Below are 22,825 nucleotides of genomic sequence, written 5' to 3' on the forward strand. Positions count from 1 at the left end.
GAAGATAGGCTATGGTTCTTACCTTCCAATAAACAAAGTTGCTCCCATCAAAGATTGGCGGTATGATGGATCCCCTGCTTTCTTGATTACTCATGATGATGGATCTTCCTTCAAGCGATCAAGCTTCTTTTGAAGGACCTGCTTTGATACCAATTATTGGAAATAATACTGAGGGGGGGGGGGTGAATCAGTATTATCAAATCAATAATTTAATTTTCAAAACTGATTTGTATACGCTACTTCAGCTCAGTGAACTAGCGTGTATACGCAATTGTACTTAATGAAACCAGCGTATATGCAGAGATATTTTGATTTACCCAAATTATCATGTATTGAACCTTAATCAGTATATCAGGAATTCATTAGACAGTGCAGTAAAAGAAAAATAAAGCATCACACATAAGCAACACACATGAACACCAAGATATAAGGTGGAAACCCAATGTGGGTGAAAACCACCTGTTGCTCTCGTCTTTGTCTTCTTTTAATAATAAGAAAATTTTGTTTACAATTTTTGTATTAGTGCAATCTTATACCAGTATACAGGCTTCTACCTGTAGAAGGCTACAACCTTCTATCATTCTCCAAATTCTACTGGAAGGGAGCTACAACCCCCTAGCTCTTGTACTAGCCGATATGTTTCCTAGTACGTAGGCACCGACCTACAAGAGGCTACGACCTTCTTTCTTCCTTCAGGGACCACGTTTCATAAATTTTCAGACTGGATCCATCAACAACATCATTCAATCATAAAACATATCTGCATAAACCTATCTCCTTTTGAACCAACCACAACTGAATTAATCAATCACTCATCAATCTGATCATTCAGAATGCTGTTGCCAGAATACAATAACCAGAACCCAAGCCAGAACCCAGAACACTACAAAAGCAAACAAAAGCCACTAAAACATATTTTATAAGGTATACACAACTTCCATGTGTCTTAACTACATGTATACACACTTTCCTCAAAGCCAACCAGCGTATATATATGCAAATATAAATTCAGAATTCTACAGCTATTCTAGACTTTAGTTATACCCAAATCATATCATTTATAGAATAATAAATGTGTCAGAATTCAAATCTAGAATATACATGAGAAAAAGCACCTAATGATAATTCATTTATTGCCTTAAGATCCCGATCTAACATTAGATCTGATCCCTCATCATCAGCTAAGGTTCATCCTTGGTTCAGATCTAGCAATGCACCATAACACAATAACCTGCATGCTAGATCTCACACTTCATCAAATATTCGACACTTGCACACATTGGCCTAATGATCTTCTCCTCCTTTTATAGTTTTAGGCCTTTCTCAATACCATGGACCAAAACCACTTAGGACCAATACCTTGGACCAAATGCCTAGGGTCAATACCTCGGACCAGATACCTTGGATCAATACCATGGATCAAAATACCATGGACCAAATACTTCGAACAAAAAATTTAATTTTCCATGATATACACACTTTTCCTTCTATGAAAGTGCGTGTGTACATATACATGACTTGTACACAGTGAACCTGTGTGTATACACGGCTTGGTCAATGGTGAACCTATGTATACCTCCCTTTCTTCATTCTGTGAAGACTGATCTGTAATTCTTTGCTATTTACTTGCTATACTGTGATCTTTCATCTGAGTGAGTTGACTTATGAACTAATTCCTTGAAGCTGTCGTGCATTTCATCACATCTATAAACACTACTGTCATATATTCTGTCACATCTGATATCTCTTCTGTAGATTCATCTAGTTACCATATACAAGTGAGTTGTTCTGCTACAAGTGGGTTGCCATCAAGTACAACACATACATCATAATGCCAACAAGATGATGAGTAGCCCTCATCAATGCTTTCCAAATCGACAGAGGAGGTAAAAGATGTTGATTTCCTTTCAGTTTCATCTTCACATAGTATGATTTTTTTTGGAGATGTGGAGATCCCAATTACAGGGACAAACATGAGGCTCCTTACCAAGACGAGGCAAGAGGATGAAAAATAACTTGGTGTTAATAACCAAGGCATAACTCAACCATTGGAGGTTGTGCAGAGACCTCAATTTGTAGGCTTGGGATACACTAAAGGAGAATGCTCGAAGGTGTTAGATTCTTCCGAGACATCGTTGAAATTGTCGAGGAAAGAGAATGATGGGAACACATCCCCATCATCCCATGGCAGTGCCCATTGTAGGGAGAGAGCTGAGGCAATATGTCATCACCATACTTACACCAGAGACAGCAAGGAAAGGTATAACCAGTTTCGATTTTTGAATGTTCATTTCGATTATAATCATGTTTTTAATGATGAACGTAAAACATGGCATCGAAAAACATATACCTTTTCTGAATTACATAACCATACATTTTCTAAGTGTTGGAAAAGAATAGCATCACACCAAAGGAGGAGGCATGAAAGAACCTCTCAACAGCAGGTAAAGAAACATGTTAAGCAAATCTAGATGAAGAAGATGTACTGCAGTCATTGCAACAGAGGTGGCCATCAAAGAGCCACATGTTGGAGGCTCCATCAACAACAACGCCTTAAAGACAAAGTGTCGGTGCATTAACCAGGTGAAGCAGTTATTCGACAAGAAAAACCACCACAGGGGAATGACCCATTCACATTGATAAGTGAAAAATGGTTTCTAGATATATTAGATTGTCATGGTCATGCTTTTGTAAATCATTTTTTGCATTTCAAAATGTAAAAGTGATGACGTGTTTCCATCACTTGTTAAGCAACAATGATGTCTAGTCTTATTTTGAGTTGCATGATAAGCTGTGAAAGTGATGTCGTGTTTCCATCACTTGTCAAAGAAAAAAATGGCATTTGGCCTTATTGTTGTAAATCATGTGTTACAGTGATGATGTGTTTTCCATCACCTGTTGAAGCAACAATGATATGTTGGCCTTGTTTTCATAGCTAGGGTATTGTGTCCATCTTTATGTAAACTTGACCACCGAGTATGTGTTATAAATTCATGGCAAGTATGGGATTCTTGGATCATTAGGTGGTCATGTAAGTCAAGCATGTAATTTTCAAAAACAATGTACTACAGGTTGCAAAGGTTACAGGTGTTGGCTCGTCGCTTAAGGCTCTGAAGAACAAAGGTGAAGGAGATGGAAGCGAGACCTTTTTAGGACACTTGTGATGCAGACAAGGTACAAAGAAGTTGCTGATTATTTTTCATGCTGTTGGAGGACCAAAAGCTCCTCAGTGGGGAGGATTGATCTAGGTGGATCTAGGGACACACATAGAAGAAAGAGGGCTTATGGAAGCTTAAAAATCAAAGTGATCAAAATTCTTTCGGACTAGGACCAGAGTGTAGATCTTGTCATCCTGATCGTAACAGTGTGAATGGTTCATCGATCTGAGCTCGTATGAGGGAGAACGAGCCAGTCAAAGTTTTGGTCAAAGTTGGACTATGGGCCAGGTTTAAGTGTCCTACAATTTGACCGACCCCGAGGCATGAAACCTAGCTCCCAAAAGCGGGCGAATTTATTGGATCGTTAATTTGTCTAATATCCCCTATATTAGACAAATTCAAAAAAATGTATTTATTAAAGTAAAATAAAAATAAAATATAAAATGAGGTGGCGGGCCACCACCCCCGCCACCCCCAAACTATATGAAAAATTTTAATTATTAAAGGGGCCGATGAGTCATGACCCCCACTGGCTCAACTACACCAAATAACCAAAGGAATTGATGAGCCATGACCCCCACCGGTCCACCCAACACCAAACACACATTAAACGATATTAATGGGTTGTGGGCGGGCCACCTCCAGTGGACCCGACCCACACCCAACCTCCATATGCCATGTATGAACCGAGGGTGGCGGGGCTTGAACCCGCCCGGCTGGTGTGGCCAGCCCGCCTCCCGGGCACCCTCACACGCAACCAAACCATGTACCAACCATTTAAACAAATGCGCCACCATTAAACACGCCAACGACCCAATCCACCCCCATTTAAATAGCGCGGTATATTCCAATATGCTACGAAGGTTATGGTGCGGGCCACCCAATGCGGATCTGACCCCCCCCAAAAAAAATATATGTGGGTTTTGTTCAAAATGAAATGCGGGTAATTCGATATTTTTACCATTGGGCCAATGACCAATTCACTGTAACATCCGCCCGAAAAACATTATATAAACCCATATTTTCTTAGTGTGTGGAGGCGAAGATGGAGCACGAAAATCGAGACATATTTTTTTAATTAATTTATTGCAGGTGGAACCATGAGCCCAGAGAAGAGGCAGGGGGAACCATGATTGGGTAAATTCTCAGGAGGGTGAAATTTATGCAGTGTCCAAATTGGACAAATTTTATGTCGATCTTACACTTCTCAGCGACACGAACTTGATGGCACAATCAGTTTCCTGATCTGAGGAGCAAATTTTTAGACGACCCGGAGGAGGGAATCTTTGAGGAATCTAAGGGGAATCTAAAAGATTCCTTAAACCCCAGATTTTCACTTTCTTAGAATTCAGAAATTTGATAGTTGATTTTACCCTATTCGACGACGCAAATCTGATGGTGCATTCAAATTTTCCATTTTCTCATTTCATTTTTCAGCCACTTTTCAAAGTGGAGTGCAGGTGTCAACATTCAATGTGTGAGCAGTCACTTCCATGAGATTCAACGCTGCGAGACTGATGGTACGACCAACTTCAATAGTTTGACATCCTTTTCTTTAGATGGCCCCAGGATGTGAGGTGTATACAATATGTTCATGTACTTCTTTTTGCTATGAGATGTATTGTGCTGCATAGATCCCTGTTTGATGTTTGATGTGGGATCTTGTTTTCTTACTTGTTCCATGATTCATGGTTGATGTGACGCGGAATCATTCGTGGGATGTACTTGTTGTCATGATTGTCATGTTCCTTCTTCTTTACAACATGCATTTATGTTCCTTTATGCTATTTTAATTTCAATTCTAATCACATCACGAAAGTAAAAGATCTTGGTTAAATCCGGGATTTGAGTCAACTCGAATCATATAGCTTGAAGGAAATAATGATCCTAGGAGGGTTTATGTGATTGCTACATGAAGGCACACAATCACATAACAATCTGTACATACCCTATCAAACCATAGCTAGAGCACCAAATTTAAAATTCAGTCACGATGAGCACTTGAGGATTGCAATTTTGATCCTTCAGCAACCATAGGACCTCATATCAGTTGTTACAAGATTCTTGGTCAACTAGCAAGCAACAACACTTGATTCCAAAATCACTTGCACAAAAGACAAAGATCATGCATCATCAAGTTTTAGGCAGTAGAGAACATAAAATGTTTATATTCTTCTCAAGAAATTACAGAATGCAAGGGAGACAAAGCAATGACCTCACAAAAGACACAAAAAATTAGCCTCACCCATGTCCAAATCATCCATGCAACCATCAAAGGATCATCAATAGCAACTTTATAACCACCAAAGGCAGCTTCAATAATCATATCAACAACCTCAATATCACTTGCAAAAACACATCAAAGGTAAGGCTAAGGTATGAAATCCCCTAAAAAATTCCTACAAACTTATTTTAGTTTGAAAAACATTGCAAGTGTATGAATAAAAAGGTTTTTTATGGCTAAAATTAGTAGCAGAGCAACATCGACCTTATCTAATAGTTAGCTTCACTTTTCCACCAAGACACCTGCACGTGTGGGAGAGGAACATGACAAAAGTGAAGAGGACTTGAGAATGTTGGTTGTAATCATTTATTCATGGCGGAGGATAAAGATTGCGAAGGGGTAAGTGAGGTCCAACTTAGTTAACAAAAAACATTCCGAGTTTATTTTGCATTCAATGGAAATAGAGAAGATATATATATATATATATATATATATATATATATAGAATATTAAAAAAATAAAAATAAAAAATAAAAGATGGACCCACCACCTCTTGGCATGCAAATATTAGTTGCTACAGGATTCGGGTTGTATGCTACAAGAAGGAACAAAACTGCTACAGGAAGAACAAAGTTGCTACAGGAAGGAACATCATTGCTACATGAAGAACAAATTTGCTACAAGAAGCTAATAGAGTGCTGTAGGAGGGAGAATTTCACCCATAGGGAGGCTCACCACTAGAGCATTCAAATCTAAGAGGTTCAAAGAATAAGCTACCCTGCTACAAGAGAAAACAAAGGATCTAGACACAAAAACAGGGTTGTTACAAGAATAAGAAGAATTTCCACAGGAGCAACAAAGAATGCTACAGGAAGGAGCAACCACATTAAAAGGGGAAGAAAAATACTTCTAATAACTCCAGGAGCTTGATCCAGAACTTGAACTTGGATCCTACTACAAATTTGTTGACGGTGGCAGGATTGTACCCACCAAATTTGCAATACCACTCTTCTTTGAGCTAGAAAGGGAAAGATGCAGAACTCACATATGGGTACAAATTGTGAAATCCAAGAAGGTGGAGGATGTGGAATTATCTAACTTGGGGCTAAAAGAATTAGTCATGAAGGAGCAGCTGCAGTTAGAAAACAATAGGCTTAGAGAACAACTATAGGAAAAGGAGGTACAACTTGCCACCATGAAGGCCATCCAATGCAAGAATCCATCCAAATAAAATTCCATTGAGCTAAGGAAGGGAATTGCATGAAAATATATATGTCATAGAAGAATAAGAACATGTCAAGAAGTTGGATAAGTTGCTCAGAGGATGAACAACAGTTTCAGTAGGGGGTATGATGGGCCTCCAAATTAGACATAAATTAAATCTAACCTTTCCTAGGCACATAAAGGCTATATTAAATCTCTCCTTCTACACTTAATATATATATATATATATATATATATATATATATATATATATATATATATATATATATATATATATATATATATATATATATATTTTTTTTAATTAATTAATTTTTATTTTATTTTATTTTATTTATTTATTATTATTTATTTATTATTTATTATTTATTATTTTATTTTTTTTATTTTTTTTTGGCTTTAATATGTTCATTATGAAGGTCTAGAGATAATTTCATATTTGTGCCTAATATTATTTATTTTTGTAGAATATTGTGAGAAAATTGGGAAAATTATGAAGATTTGGAGGATGAGATAATTTAGAGACTTTCTCCCTGCTACAGGAGGACCATGTTTGGATAATAAATGAATAGAATATTATATAATTATTGCACAAATTCTAGAGCTCTAGTGATTGAGAAAATCTAGGAATGTGTTCCTTGTCATTTAATGCAGATTTCTAGTGTTGGGAACTGGATCCACTATTTAAGGGATTTGGGAGGGGAAATATTCCTTCTTTCTTGGAGAATGCTTCCTCATCACTTTGTATAAGTACCAACTTAAATTTTCCTCTAGGGGCATGTATTTCTAAGTCTTCTTATGGAGAAAACTCGTTATTTACCAACTCCACTTTCATTTCTAACAGGGATCTACTTGGATTGATTCAAAAAATGAAGTATGGTGCCATTTTAACTTCTAATGCCTGGTTTCCTTCATAGGAATCTGAGTATCCTTGGGCTTGGCCATCCCAGGAGCCTTAGATCCCTCTTGTACAATTTCTTTAATCCCTTTGAATGTCTTTTTCACTTGCATCTCTTATTTTTGCATTTACTATTCATGCTTCTTTTGTTGTATGTCATATTGGTTAAATGATTGAAGTGAGTTGTTTTTCAGGTTTTTACAAAGTCACGAGCATGATACATCCTTAAAACGACTTTGAATAGTCTTATTCATCATTGAGCTACTTGGATTGGTTTACTAGTTCACAAATCTAGAATTTTTGGAAGTCCCTTGTAGCAAAATAGTAGTAGTTTTCTTCTATTTTTTAGAATGTGTTAATAAGATTCATTTAAGTTGATTCCACTTGTATTGGGTCATAAAAATATTCAAGTAAATAAAAAAATTCACCCCATAGAATTTTCAATTGATTAGGTTAGGCATTTGGTAGGTTAACTAGTTCATTAGTTCTTGAATTTCTAGTTTTTAGAGTAGTAATGTTCCGCTATTTTTTAGCACGTGTTAACAGGGGTATTTCGGAGCCACTTGGAATGGAGTCCCAAGACCCTACTTAATAAATAAAAAAATCCCATCCCGTTTTCATTTTATTTACTTGGTAATTTGGCAAGTTATCTCTCTCCCGTAGAAAAATAGGGCCTCGTGTAGCACCTCCTGAAGCACTCCTATAGCACGTGTAAACTTGACCAGATCTGCTCTAGAAGATTGGGTTTTGTCACTTAGGCTTGAAGCATGACCCCTACAATCTGAATCTGTGATTGAGTAAGACCAAAATATCTCTTAAGCCTTTTCTCTTCTCCATTGATCAACCTTTGTAGATTGGATTGGTGGACAGATTCATGACTTGAAAAGCGTAATGATGATTTTCATGATTACTTTATGAAGCACCTTGTGAACTCTATTGAAAAAATATATCTTGAATGTAGTGATTGAAGAATGATTTCATTTTGTTTTAATAATCTTAAGCTATGTTTTACATTTCCAACATTTCTATCTCTATTGCATAGACTAGGCTTCCTTTTGATGTACCATTCACACTCTGCAAGAAGGTTAATGTTTACATTTCTACAAATAGGATTAACATTTAAATTCATGCAAAGTAGAATAACCTTTCCTTTCTGAAAAAGTAATTAGGTTTCCTATCTGTAAATAGAGTAACATTTCCATTTATGCAATTATTTTAGACTTGGATTTCATGGCATTCACTTCATTACATCATATCAATGAAAGAAGGGCACATTTCATTCTAGCCATATAGTGTTGACACCTATTAAGTTTGTACGAACCCTATGTTGATAATTTAAGTTGGTAGCCTCGGGAGTTGCAACATTATTGTTGCAATATTGGAGCTCATCACTAATCTCAATCCTCAAGCTCTGTAAGATATCCATTAAGTTAGGAGAGTCCTACCATCCCACTTGGCTAAATGATCTTTCTTCTTCCCCATGTTGTGTGTGATTAAAACTATACCCTCCCATCTTGCTATTCATTTCTTGGTTGTCAATATTTATGGCGTACCACCCTTTGTTGTTCTAGGTGACCTTCATCTTATGTTATGTGTTTTTACACATACACACAATTGTTATATTTAGACAAAATTCAGTCATATAACAATTTTTATCGCCTTGGTTCTTTATTGGAGATCTGTTGTTGCAAGGCTAGCTGAGAAATACATTACAAGTTATCTCATAAATAATAATGAATTCATATCAATCATTAGTACCATGCTACTGACCCAGATCACAAGGTAAGCACAACACTCATATATGCATTCAATCAACCACAAACTGACTTTTAACAGTGAAACATTTGTTTAGTTAATTTTCTAAAAATCAATATGAAACTCCTTTGTAGGAACCTTGTCGTTATTTTCCCATGATAGAGGCCATCCAGTTGAATTGTTGAACTTGGAGGCTTTCATACCACTTTGTAACACACCCCATCCTAATCCCCTCCATAACACCTGGTTAGAAGGAGGTGGTTACTGTATTGATCTAAGATCCAAGATGTCACTATGGAAATGGGGTCTATTTTTTTATATATATATTTTTAGCTAACTCAAAGCTTGAAATATACATCACCATTGCATCCATCTTGTCAAGACAATTCTAGTGATATAAAATTTTACTTTAATTCGACCTTTAGATCAAGAGATATGATCATTTGAATTTCTAACAAATCAGAAGGTGTAACGACATCAGACTGCCCATGTGGAAAACACATGGCTATCCTAGCCCATGTCACTTGACAATGGTGTACTAGATGCTGATCCATTCATGGTTTGGGCCATCACCATTAACTCTCTCTCTCTCTCTCTCTCTCTCTCTATCTATATATATATATATATATCTATATCTCTATCTATATCTATATCTATATCTATATCTATATCTATATATATATATATATATATATATATATATATATATATATATATATATATATCCTGTCCATGCACACCTATTGCACATTATTATATAACCATGCACATATATTATAATAAATAGACATGACGTTAATTATCAGAAATATTCTCATCTCCCATGTTCCATTACCCAACCCTTTTCATTTTTCATGATCATGAGCTACTGTGGGAATGACTTTCCTGGCTTACTCGAATGGCAGGACCATCCTTGCACTAATGAACGATTGGACAGGATCACAAGTACGTCATTGTAGCCTGAGTTCATGTCACCCCGCACCCATATAAGCTTGCTTTGTGATGAAATGCTAAGGTTCAACCTTCAAGCTTACGTGCCCCGAGGGGTCCACACCACCACACCGTTCATGCTTTTGGTTGGTCCACAGACTCCCACTCCCACTTAACAATTATGGTGGCCTTTCTCCTACCATGGAAACCCGACGATGAGTTATCTCGGCTTACCCTTCAACATTGCATGAAGACACCTCTTGAAGAAAAACTATAGGACATGAAATTTCTTGTCGACTGATGCTAAAATTTTCATCTATGCACAACCACCTTAAACCTTGTAACGTCGTGATAGGCCTCTTTTACATGGGATTGGTCCTTCTGATAACCAATGCAAAATTTTCACATCATCACAACCTACTCCACATTATACGACCTTCCACACTATCTTGGTCCTCGTAAGCCTGGTCACTCCTTCCACACAATCTTTGTGAGCTTCCATGAGCATAACCTCCAAGTCATGTCACCCCAGGATAAAATCGCCCTTTTCAATGATCATGGTTATGTGCTTGGTCATAATGGATAAGGAGAGACACTAATTGGAGATAAGGTTTCTTATAAATACTTTACCATGAAGGTTGAGCACCTTTGCAAATGAAATAGTTTTAGCTACGATAAGGGAAGGAAGAGCCTCTTGCACACACATGAGTTTGCTTGGTCAAGGCTGCAATGGTTCTGTCTGATACATGGTTTGAATAGAACCCACATTGATCAAAATGAAATGGATCAGCTACAATGGTTCTGCAAACGTATTAACTTACGTCAGAGTCTAACCATAGCCAACAAAGGCCTATAACACACACTCTGATGTTGTCCCTATTGATATTTTTGCAACATTACCATCACAGGTTTCTTGATGATAGAAATACAAGGAATGGTTCAAGGACTTGTCCATACAGGCCATAGACTTGTTCATTCAAGTAGGTACTTGTCCATCCAGTCTCTCAAAGATCTGTGGTCCCTTAGGTCCTCAATATCTTGTGGGGAACAAATATATTTTGGCTTAGAGATCTATAGGTCTCTTTTAGAAAATAAATAGGCATAAGAAGATCATAATAACAATTAGAGAACCTATGATGCTGAGAAAACCATAAGGAGACCATCATTCCATGCGTAAAAAAAAGTATTCCCTTTATGATTCGATTTTAGGCATAAGCCACAAATACAGGCACATAAACAACAACAACGTAATCCTACAAGAATTTCATTTACATGGACAAGAATTCTAGGAATGAGCCACATAGCTAGTCATTGTATATTCATCGTTATAGGACTTAGGCCACCTGGTAAGCATCCAATGCTCATACCACACACAACAATGATACCCAATGCATACTGCACCCACATAGGTGGTTATTCATATACATGTATTTATATAAGAGTTTCCCGCATAAAGACCAATGATATAACAACACAACAATAATGCACGCATGCATCAAAGTTTCACCATTCCAATTTTAGTGAACCATGAGCCATTCACATAGTAAATACAAAGATAATTTACAACCAATCATGATCTCAGTACAAGGAGATGCAGTTACAAACACTTATATGAAATTAATGCTAGAGTTGGCAATTGAGATCTTGACTACAACTCTCTGCCTAACAATAGAAAACAACAATGAAGCCTTACTTGCGTCTCTCACCCCTAAGACAGATTCTAAAGCTTGAGGTGGGGTGCTTCTGGGTTCTTTCATCCAACCAACACAACTAAAACATAATGTCACAAGGTCATTTCTACCTTCATCCACTAGCTAAGCTCATTATGGATCACACAGTTCAGGCATACATATAGTGATGCCAAATTTCACAATATTGAGAACTCCAACCCACTTTCATGAGAAGAGATTCCACTATGAGTAAGGTTCTTCAGTGGTAAGTTGTTAATGGGTAAAGAAGTCACTTTCCGAGGTGGTTCTCCAATGAGTCAAGCACTGGAGGTTCAACCACAAGGTGATTCCCGGTGATTCTTCAACCCTCACAAACACCTGAGTGATTCTTCCCCAGATCTAATAGGTTCATCAATCCACAATCTTTTAGTGGTTTCTTCATCCTTACAAGAAAGGCACACTCTCTTAAACAATTTGCACAAAAAGATTAACTCATAATATTCCTTAGCTCGTGCTCCATCTTGGAGTCAATTAAATGCTAGAGACCACTTGATTTCTCCTTTTCAACTTTACGTTCTCCCACACCTAGTAGTTTTAAGCGTTGCATTTACTGCCAATCCTTATCGGCTTGTGCATGCGTGAGTGCAATAGGGAGCATGTGAAATTCCATCAATCCATGAATGAGGTCTGTGTCCCCCTCTTCCAACAAATTAACTTGCTTCGACCTTTCTCAAGTCGCACAACAATGATGTCTTGATAGCACAACCTATGCTGCTCTTAAATTTTGTCCTTTTTTTTGCTTGTAGTTTGGGTTGAAGGACACTTAGATCATTCCTTCCCATTTTAGTTGAATTCAATGCACAATCAACACATTTAATTATTTTACACCATCTAGGTTTGTTACTTAACAAAGTTACCGATCAAATCAGAACTATTAGCTCAAAATGAGAACTCTAGCCCAAAAACGCCAAAAAAACATGGAAAAACAACCCAAAAACAAAAAGTGTGTATTCCAAAATGATGTTTTTTTAGGGTAAATTTTCAACATTTTAAAAAGTATCTTATACCAAATGATAATAATAAATAATATCATGGCAATATCACTGTATAATTTAAAAATTGAACTTTAATTTCTACTATTTCTTTACTTTTAATCAAAATATGTACAAATGATAACAATAAATAATTCATGGAAATATCACTGTATAATTAAAAATTCAACATTAACTTCTTATATTTTTTTACTTTTAATCCAAATATGAGCAAATGATAACAATAAATAATATCATGGCAATATCACTATATAATTTAAAAATTCAACATTAATTTCTTATATTCTTTTACTTTTAATCAAAATATGAACAAATGATAACAATAAATAATATCATGGGAATATCATTGCATAATTTAAAAATTCAACATTAATTTCTAATATTTTTTTAGTTTTAATCAAAATATCAACTTTAGTAGATTGAATATAACATAAATTAATTTTGTAATTCATTGTTGCATTGTGAATATTCTAAAGAGATGAATTTTTCATAATTAAAACTTATAATCCAACAGACATAGAAATGACTCATAACTTCATGTAAGATCATATGGAAGTCAAAATATATATTTCAAGTTACCATGAAAACATCATTTACATAAAATGTCTTAGACATTTATTCAAAATCACTCATAGGTTCTGGCACATCATTACAATCTACATCTTCATATGAATGAATGGATGCAGATGAAGATGATCCATATCCTTCTCTTTCATCTACTAGTGCCCCATCTGAGTCAACATGTATGCCCATCATTTCAGGTTTCAAAAGTCTTCTAGATCTACGATTAGGTTTAACAGACTCCCATCTCAACACCATTTCTTTTGGTAGCATTTTTTTCAAAATCTCTATAGTCTTGAAGCAAAGAGTTCCTCTCTTTGTTAAATTGAAGTCATACACAAGTATGTCAACATCCTCCAATTTTAAGAGGTATGTGCGGCGACGATTTATATTTGTACCCTTTCTTTTTCTCTTTCTTCCAATTTGTTTATCAACTACCATCTCTGGCTTGTATACACCATTGAATGGGTGGGTATTTATGGCATACCAATGTACTTCAACATCTGTAATATTTTAATTTTGTTTAATGACCTTTATAACCTTGGAAATATAGAATGGATAGCCAAGTGGATCTCCATCTACTAACACTGCTATCATGCAACCCTCCTTAACATCCCGCGCAAAACCCTTGTAAAGGTCTTCCATGGCTTCACGTTGTGCACGCGATCTTCTAGAACCAATATATATTTCTCTTTCCTCCACTCATAGAGAATTAATAATACCATGAGATTGTTTTTGTTCAACGATTTGCCTTTCCTCATGTTCATTTGGCATACTTTGTGGCCAAATAAATGGAGTCTTCAAAAGTGTATCATAATTTATTGATCTTGAAATCGTATCACTTTGATTATTAAAAAAATACTCCCACCAAATAGAATCAACAACATCAAAGTACTCATATGTATCTCTAATACATCTTTTGATTTCTTCCAGGCATTCAGAATAATTGATATCTCTCTTATGCCTTCGTGCATTATGGAGTTCAATAACTAATTGTAATAACAATATCTTTGATGCAAATATTTGATGCTTAGGAATGAACTTCAAAAATGCTAAACTTGTTGATGGCCCCCATTTTGCAACAATTGAATAATTCTTATTCCATATAAGTGTTTTTCCATCAATTTTTTTGATAATAAATTGATGTTGGAAGCTAATTTCATTAAGTTGTTCAGTGTATTTCTCCTCACCATGCGATCCCAGAATAAACCTTCGCATGTCAATAGTTTCGTCCAACACATGAAAAACATGCTCTAGAATGTATGATTTCTTAATACATTCAATTAATGATGGTAGGATCCCAACATCTTTCCTTCTTAATGTTACTGAAAAACGACTAAACATCTGATCAATATGGTCATGAGTATGCTCAACAAGAAGGAAACCAACCTTTACCTTCTTAAAAATTCCCAGTTCAACGAGCATTTTTAGATACCCAAAAAGAACTTGATTTTTGTTTTCACGGCTTGTGTTGTCTAATTGTAGATATAGAACTTTAGGAAGAATAACAGACCAATGAGAAACCACATGATGGATTGTATTTATGCTCAGATTTACATCATTATGAATATTTGGAGGTATAAAGTAAACCCTTGGAAACATATTCCCATTAAAGACCAGAAACCAACCAAATGAAAATGAATAAAATTTTCCTCCTGTAAATTTTTTGATGTGTGAACAAAATGTGGCATAAGTGTTTTCTTTTGGTCCATACAACCAATTATCAAACCCAAATATTTATTTGGATTATCATAATACTTCTTTCAATATTTATACAATTTTTTCCTTTCACTTGTTTGTTGATTTTGATGCTCTTGAAGTGCTTTGACAATGGAATCTGCACATAAAATAAAAGAAACCTATTAATAAATATATTTTCATAGTTGATAACTATCCAATTTTTAAAAATAATGTGTTGGGTCCCTATAATACTAGTGATTACCCCATTACTATTGTAGTTATACCCCTTATTTATATTGTTGTGCCCCTATTACCCTCATATTGTTATTTATGTGCCCCATAGAATCCCTCTATTGTTATTTTTGTGGCTTTATATTATTATTGTTAGGTCGGCTGGATTATATTGTGACTCCTTAGACTCCTATATATAGAAAGGAGGTTTTGTCATTTGTATCATCCAAGAATTGTTCATTTATGTAATGTAAAGGAGGTTGCCCCCTCGAAGAGGCTGAATTCTAAGGCGTGGATCTCTCTTTTCTATCTTTTTGTGAGCTGGTTTCATAACATTTGGTATCAGAGCTTTGGATTCTAGGGTTTCTGATAGATTTTTCGGCGAAAATCACATGAGAAACCATTTGTCAACGCGTTTCGAACCAACCAGTGTGGTTCATCGTCAGGACAAGTTGAAAAACAGATCCAGCTTAGCCTGTTTAAATAGCTAGAGCAGAGACACCAACGGTTACCTGGGCAAAAAGTTGACTTAAGGAGCAAGGTCAAATTTAGTTATATTAGGTATAAAATAAATAAATAAATATATAAATATATAAATGATAAATTATAATATAATAATAAATAACTAAATAAAAAAATAAATATATATAAATTTAGTTATATTAGGTATAAAATAAATAAATAAATATATAAATATATAAAAGAAGAATTATAAAATAATAATAAATTATTTATTTATTAAATAAATATATAAATACAAATAATAAACTATTACTAAGTAAGAAACGATTACTAAATACTATTATCTAGTAATCGTTTTTCTTGTCTCTTATTTTATTTATATTTTTATTATTATTTATTTATTTATTTTATTATTTATTTATTTTTAACTTAATTCTATTATTATTATTATTATTATTATTATTTATTTATTTAATAACTTAATTATTAATTATTATATTTTTAATTATTATTTATTTATTAACTACTACTAATATAATAAACGATTATGAAATACTATTATTTAATAATCGTTTTTCTTGTCTCTTATTTTATTTTATTTTTATTATTATTTATTTATTTATTTTAATTATTATTTATTTATTTATTTTCTATAACTTAATTCTATTATTATAATTATTTTATTATTATTATGTATTCTATTATTATTATGGTTATTATTTTTATTTATTTATTATTTCCAACATTCTTTCATATTAATAACCCATTTATATGTTTATTATAAAGAAAGGTCCGTTATTACTTTTAATATTTTTAACTAATAATATCAATTTTAATTATTCTTACATTTTTATTTTATTTTATTTTATTAATTAATTTTAATTTTATGTATTTATTTATCCACTTTCCTTTTAGTTTTTAATACCTATAACTAACTATAATTATTTTATTTTATTTTCTAATCCTTATTTCCTCTTTTTATTTATTTATTGGATTATTTAATTTATTTATTCTACTGTTCTAATTTATTTATTTATTAATTCTAACTTAATTTGCTTACATATTATATATTACAAGAGAAGTTCTGTTACGTAACTACTTCCCTTTAGTTTTACCTAACTAATGATACCATTTATGATTTATTTTTATTTAATATTTTTTCATTTATATAAATAAATAAATAATTTATTTATATATTTACTATTATATTTATTATTTTATATTTTTTCATTTATATATTTATATATTTATTTAATAAATAAATATATAATTTATTATTATTTTATAATTCTTCATTTACATATTTATATATTTATTTAATAAATAAATAATTTATTATTATTTTATAATTCTTCATTTATATATTTATTTTATACCTAATATAACTAAATTTATATATAAATTTATATTTATTTATTTAGTTATTTATTATTATATTATTATATTATAATTTATCATTTATATATTTATATATTTATTTTATACCTAATATAACTAAATTTGACCTTGCTCCTTAAGTCAACTTTTTGCCCAGGTAACTGTTGGTGTCTTTGCTCTAGCTATTTAAACAGGCTAAGCTGGATCTGTTTTTCAACTTGTCCTGACGATGAACCACATTGGTTGGTTTGAAACACGTCGACAAATGGTTTCTCATGTGATTTTCGCTGAAAAATCTATCATAAACTTGTTATGGATCACAGAAGCCTGAACTCTACAATTCTAGGGTTTCGCTGCTCCAAACAGGTCATCGTGGCATTTTCGCTATAACTTTTTTTCTGTGACGTTTCAGAAGTTGAAAAAAAAACCCATTTGAGAAGAAATCGCGCTGAACCTTGGGTCCAAATTTCAGAGCTTTTCGCGCGATATTTGCGGAGATATGATCTGAGGAAGTTGGTCTTTTTGCAGACTCCTGAATTACATTCAAAACAGGTGACCTGGGGAAAATCGTCATAACTTTCTCTCTGGGGATCGGATTGAAATTTCGTAAGAAGGTACAGAAAGAGGACGGACTGTAGTTTCTTGTGTGTGTGTTTCAGATTCAAAGGTTGAAACAGTGACTCGTGGCACGTCGTACAAGTTCGCTCTACTGAACTAGTCTAAAAGCAAGTCACTGTGGGAGATTTCACATAACTCTTCCTTGGAGAATCCAATTTGGCTCAGACTTGTGGCATTGGAAAGAGGACGCAGAAGGCTACTACAGGTAGCAATTTCAGAACTGGATGATCTAAAATTACAGAGATACATCAGATTCAATATCAGGCTTCTATAAAGTGAAAAAAGGTGTGTAGTTTTTTTTTAAATTTTTGTGTAAGCTTGGTTTAACGGAATTCAAAGGGCATAGTAAAGCATTATTATCGGTAACTGATGCCCCGAGGAAAGAAAATGCAAACACCTAGTAAGGAACCTGAAAGCTCTAGCATGACTCATGAAGAAGAGGAAGAAATGCTACATGATATATCAAAATTACAAGAACAAGTGCAACAAATGTCACGCTCACAAAAGCTAACAGAAGCTAAGATAAGTGGCGTGGAATCTAAGATAAATGGCATGGAATCTAAGATAAAGGGCATGGAAGCTAAGATGGAGGATTCGATGGCAGATTTGAAGATAGATTTGAAGACAGACATGGAAGAATTGAAGAAGTTGCTACAAGAAAGGGTCACTAATGGTGAAAAGGTAGTAAAGGAAACTCATGATGAGAACAAAAGAAATGTTAATCATGATTCCATAGACGCTAATGTTGGATCGAAGAATCACCATATTCCAAAAATCGATATGAGGAAGTTTGATGGCAAGGATCCCGCCACATGGATATTACAGATGGAGCAATTCTTCGATCTCAATAATGTGCAAAACACACAAAAGGTACGTATGGCAACTGTATATTTGGAACCAAATCAGTTTGTATGGTATCAATGGCTTTGCTCTCGTAAACAATTTATCACTTGGGCAATTTTTACGGAAGAATTGATAGCACATTATGAAGATACAAAAAGCAACACTTTTTTTAGCCAATTGATAAGTCTCAAACAAAAGGGTTCAATAATGGAGCACATTGAGGAGTTCCAAAAATTGAACATAAGGGTAAAAGATATTCCAGAGGAGCATAGGATTGATGTGTTCATAGGGTCTTTAAAGGATAATATCCAACATGATGTTCGCCTTTGGGAACCTGATTCATTAGAGAAGGCATTCAGGTTAGCAAGAAAAATGGAAAGCAAAATTATGGCAACCAGGAAGCATACCACTCACAACTATAAAGACGGAAGTGTTGTTGCCCCTAGTCTTCCACAACCTATAAGGTTGACACCACAACAATTGGAAGAAAAAAGAGCAAAAGGGCTTTGTTACAGTTGTGATAGCAAATACACTAAAGGTCATAAGTGTGCTGAGAAGAAATTATTCTACATAGATTGTGAAGAGGAAGAAGAAAAGGAGCAAGAAAGGTCAAAAGAAGAAGATATACTCCAGGAACAAAGCCTAGATGAAGAACAAATAAATCCGACCATATCTTGTAATGCATTGGCGGGAATTACCACTCCTCAAACCATCAAGATAGAAGGACAAATCAAGAAGAAAAAGGTAATAGTGTTGATTGATTCAGGAAGCACCCACAATTTTATTCATTGTAGGGTAGCAAAAGAATTGAATTGCTTCCTATATCCAGCACCAGAGTGTCAAGTGATGATTGCAAATGGAGGAACAATAAATTGCTCTGGAAAGTGCCATAATATCAAGCTATCCATGGGAGAATATGTATTGACTAGCCCAATGCTTTCCATTCCAATGGGAGGTGCTGATGTTGTACTAGGAGTCCAATGGCTACAATCCTTGGGTACAATAGCTTTTAATTTTCAAGAACTTTTCATCAAATTTTCTACGGAAGGAAAGGAAGTTGAATTAAGGGGTATTGCAGGGAAACCAGGAAAGATAATCAGCTCTAATGGCATGACAAAGCTTCTAAAAAAGGAGCAAAGAGGTGTAATTGCACAATTATGTTCGCTAGATGTTTCCACATTGGAATCATCTATTTCTCCAGATCTCCAAAAAGTCCTGGACAATCATTCCAAGGTATTTGAGACTCCCAAAGGTCTCCCACCTATGCGTGATCATGATCATGCTATTCATCTGATTCCAGGAAGTGTTCCTCCAAACATCAGGCCGTACAGATATCCCTATGTCCAAAAAAGTGAAATTGAACGTATGGTTGCAGAAATGCTAGAGGCTGGTATAATTCAACCGAGTCAAAGTTCTTTCTCAGCTCCAGTAGTATTGGTGCACAAGAAGGATGGATCATGGCGCATGTGTCCAGATTATAGGGAGCTCAACAAGCTCACTATTAAAGATAAGTTCCCCATTCCTGTCATTGATGAATTACTGGATGAATTGCATGGATCAATTTACTTCACCAAGTTGGATCTTCGTTCAGGATATCATCAAATCAGAATGAAGATTGAAGACATTCCGAAAACGGCATTTAGAACTCATGAGGGTCATTATGAATTTTTGGTCATGCCTTTTGGCCTTACCAATGCACCTTCAACATTTCAAGGTTTGATGAATTCAATTTTCAAACCATTCCTTAGAAAATTTGTGTTAGTATTTTTTGATGATATACTAATCTACAGCAAGTCTTGGAAGGATCATGTTGAACATGTTGACAGGGTGCTACAACTATTGGAGGAGAAACAATTATATGCAAAAAGATCCAAATGTTTCTTTGGAGTCCAGGAGGTGGAATATTTGGGTCATATTGTATCTCATGAAGGAGTTAAGGTAGACCCTAGCAAAATTAAAGCCATTAAGGAATGGAAAATCCCCACATCCATAAAGCATCTGCGAGGATTTCTTGGGTTGACAGGGTATTATCGCAAGTTTGTTAAGAATTATGGGAGAATAGCAGCACCTCTAACAACATTATTGAAGAAAGATTCATTTTCATGGACTCCGGAAGCAACAAAGGCCTTTGAACATCTTAAAGAGGCAATGTGCCAAGCACCGGTCTTAGCTACACCGGACTTCACAAAAACCTTTATTGTGGAATGTGATGCTTCAGGAAATGGAATTGGTGCTGTTCTAATGCAAGATGAAAGACCCATTGCTTTTGAAAGTCGTCCAATCAAGGGAAAGTTTTTAAGCAAAGCTATTTATGAGAAGGAAATGTTGGCAATACTCCATGCACTTAAGAAATGGCGACCCTACCTAATGGGAAGACACTTCAAGGTAAAAACGGATCATGATAGCCTTAAATACTTTTTAGAACAAAGATTATCCTCTGAAGAGCAACAAAAGTGGGTCACAAAGATGTTGGGTTATGACTTTGAAATCATCTACAAAAAAGGGAAGCAAAATGTGGTGGCAGATGCACTCTCAAGAAAGGATGAGGATGTGGAAGCATTGTTGTGTGCCATTTCTATTATCCAACCAGATTGGATAAACGAAGCAAGGGAGGAATGGAAGAATGACGAAGAAGTGTGGGCACTTATTCGAAAGCTACAACAAGATTCCAGTACTTCTGATACATTTAGCTGGCAAAATGATTCGTTATGGTACAAAGATCGCTTATACCTCTGTAAGAATTCCCAGCTAAAACAAAAGATTCTTATGGAATTGCACACTTCTCCCTTAGGAGGGCACTCAGGATTTTTAAAAACTTACCACAGGGTTAAGAAGGAATTTTTTTGGGATGGCCTTAAATCAGATATTCAAAAGTTTGTGGCGGAATGTTTGGTTTGCCAACAAAATAAAGTTGAAACAATTAAGACACCGGGTCTATTACAACCTTTATCCATTCCAAGCCAACGTTGGGAGGAGGTTTCAATGGATTTTATCACAGGTTTACCCAAGTCTGAGGGAAAGAGTGTCATCATGGTGGTAGTTGACAGACTTACCAAGTATGCACACTTTTGTGCATTATCACATCCATTTAAAGCCAGTACAGTTTCTACTGCATTTATGGAAACATTCAAAAGCTACATGGAAACCCAAAGATTATTGTAAGTGACAGAGATCCCATTTTCACTGGAAATTTTTGGACAGAATTATTTTCTTGTCTTGGTACTCAGTTAGCTCATAGCTCATCTTATCATCCTCAATCTGATGGGCAAACTGAGATAGTAAACAAATGTTTGGAAGGATATCTTCGTTGCTTTGTATCTGATAAACAGACACAATGGGTCAAATGGTTGCCTCTGGCTGAATGGTGGTATAACACTTCCTTCCATACAGCAACAAAAATGACCCCATTTATGGCACTTTATGGGTATCAACCACCATCCATCACATCATATTTAAGAGAAAATTCTAAGGTTCAGGCAGTGGAACATCACATCGAACATCAACAACAAGTCCTCCAACTCTTAAAGGATAACCTCGTGTTGGCACAAAATAGAATGAAACAACAGGCAGATCAACATCGCAGTGAAAGAAGTTTTGATGTAGGTGATTGGGTATTCCTACGGCTACAACCATATAAGCAAATGTCCCTAAAGCAAGCTAAGAAGGATAATAAATTATCACCAAAGTATTATGGTCCGTACAAGGTGTTGCAAAAGATTGGTACTATGGCATACAAATTGGAGCTTCCTGCAGCTTCTCGATTGCACCCAGTTTTCCATGTTTCATGTTTAAAGAAGGTTATAGGTGACAAGCTCCCAATTCAAACAATATTGCCAGAACTTGACGAGGAAGGAAAAATTATATTGGAACCGGAAGCAGTCACAGAAACAAGAACTCGACAGCTACGAAATCGATCAATTTCAGAGTATCTTATCAAGTGGAAGAACTTATCCGCTGAAGATTCCACATGGGAGGATGAGAATTTTATGCAGAAGTATCCAGAACTACTCAAGCGTTGAGGACAACACTTTTTTGAAGGAGAGGGGCATGTTGGGTCCCTATAATACTAGTGATTACCCCATTACTATTGTAGTTATACCCCTTATTTATATTGTTGTGCCCCTATTACCCCCATATTGTTA

This window comes from Pinus tabuliformis, chromosome 7, assembly GCF_031772625.1.
Source record: "Pinus tabuliformis cultivar Carrire ecotype Pingquan chromosome 7, CPIR1, whole genome shotgun sequence".
In the NCBI taxonomy this organism is placed as follows: Eukaryota; Viridiplantae; Streptophyta; class Pinopsida; order Pinales; family Pinaceae; genus Pinus; species Pinus tabuliformis.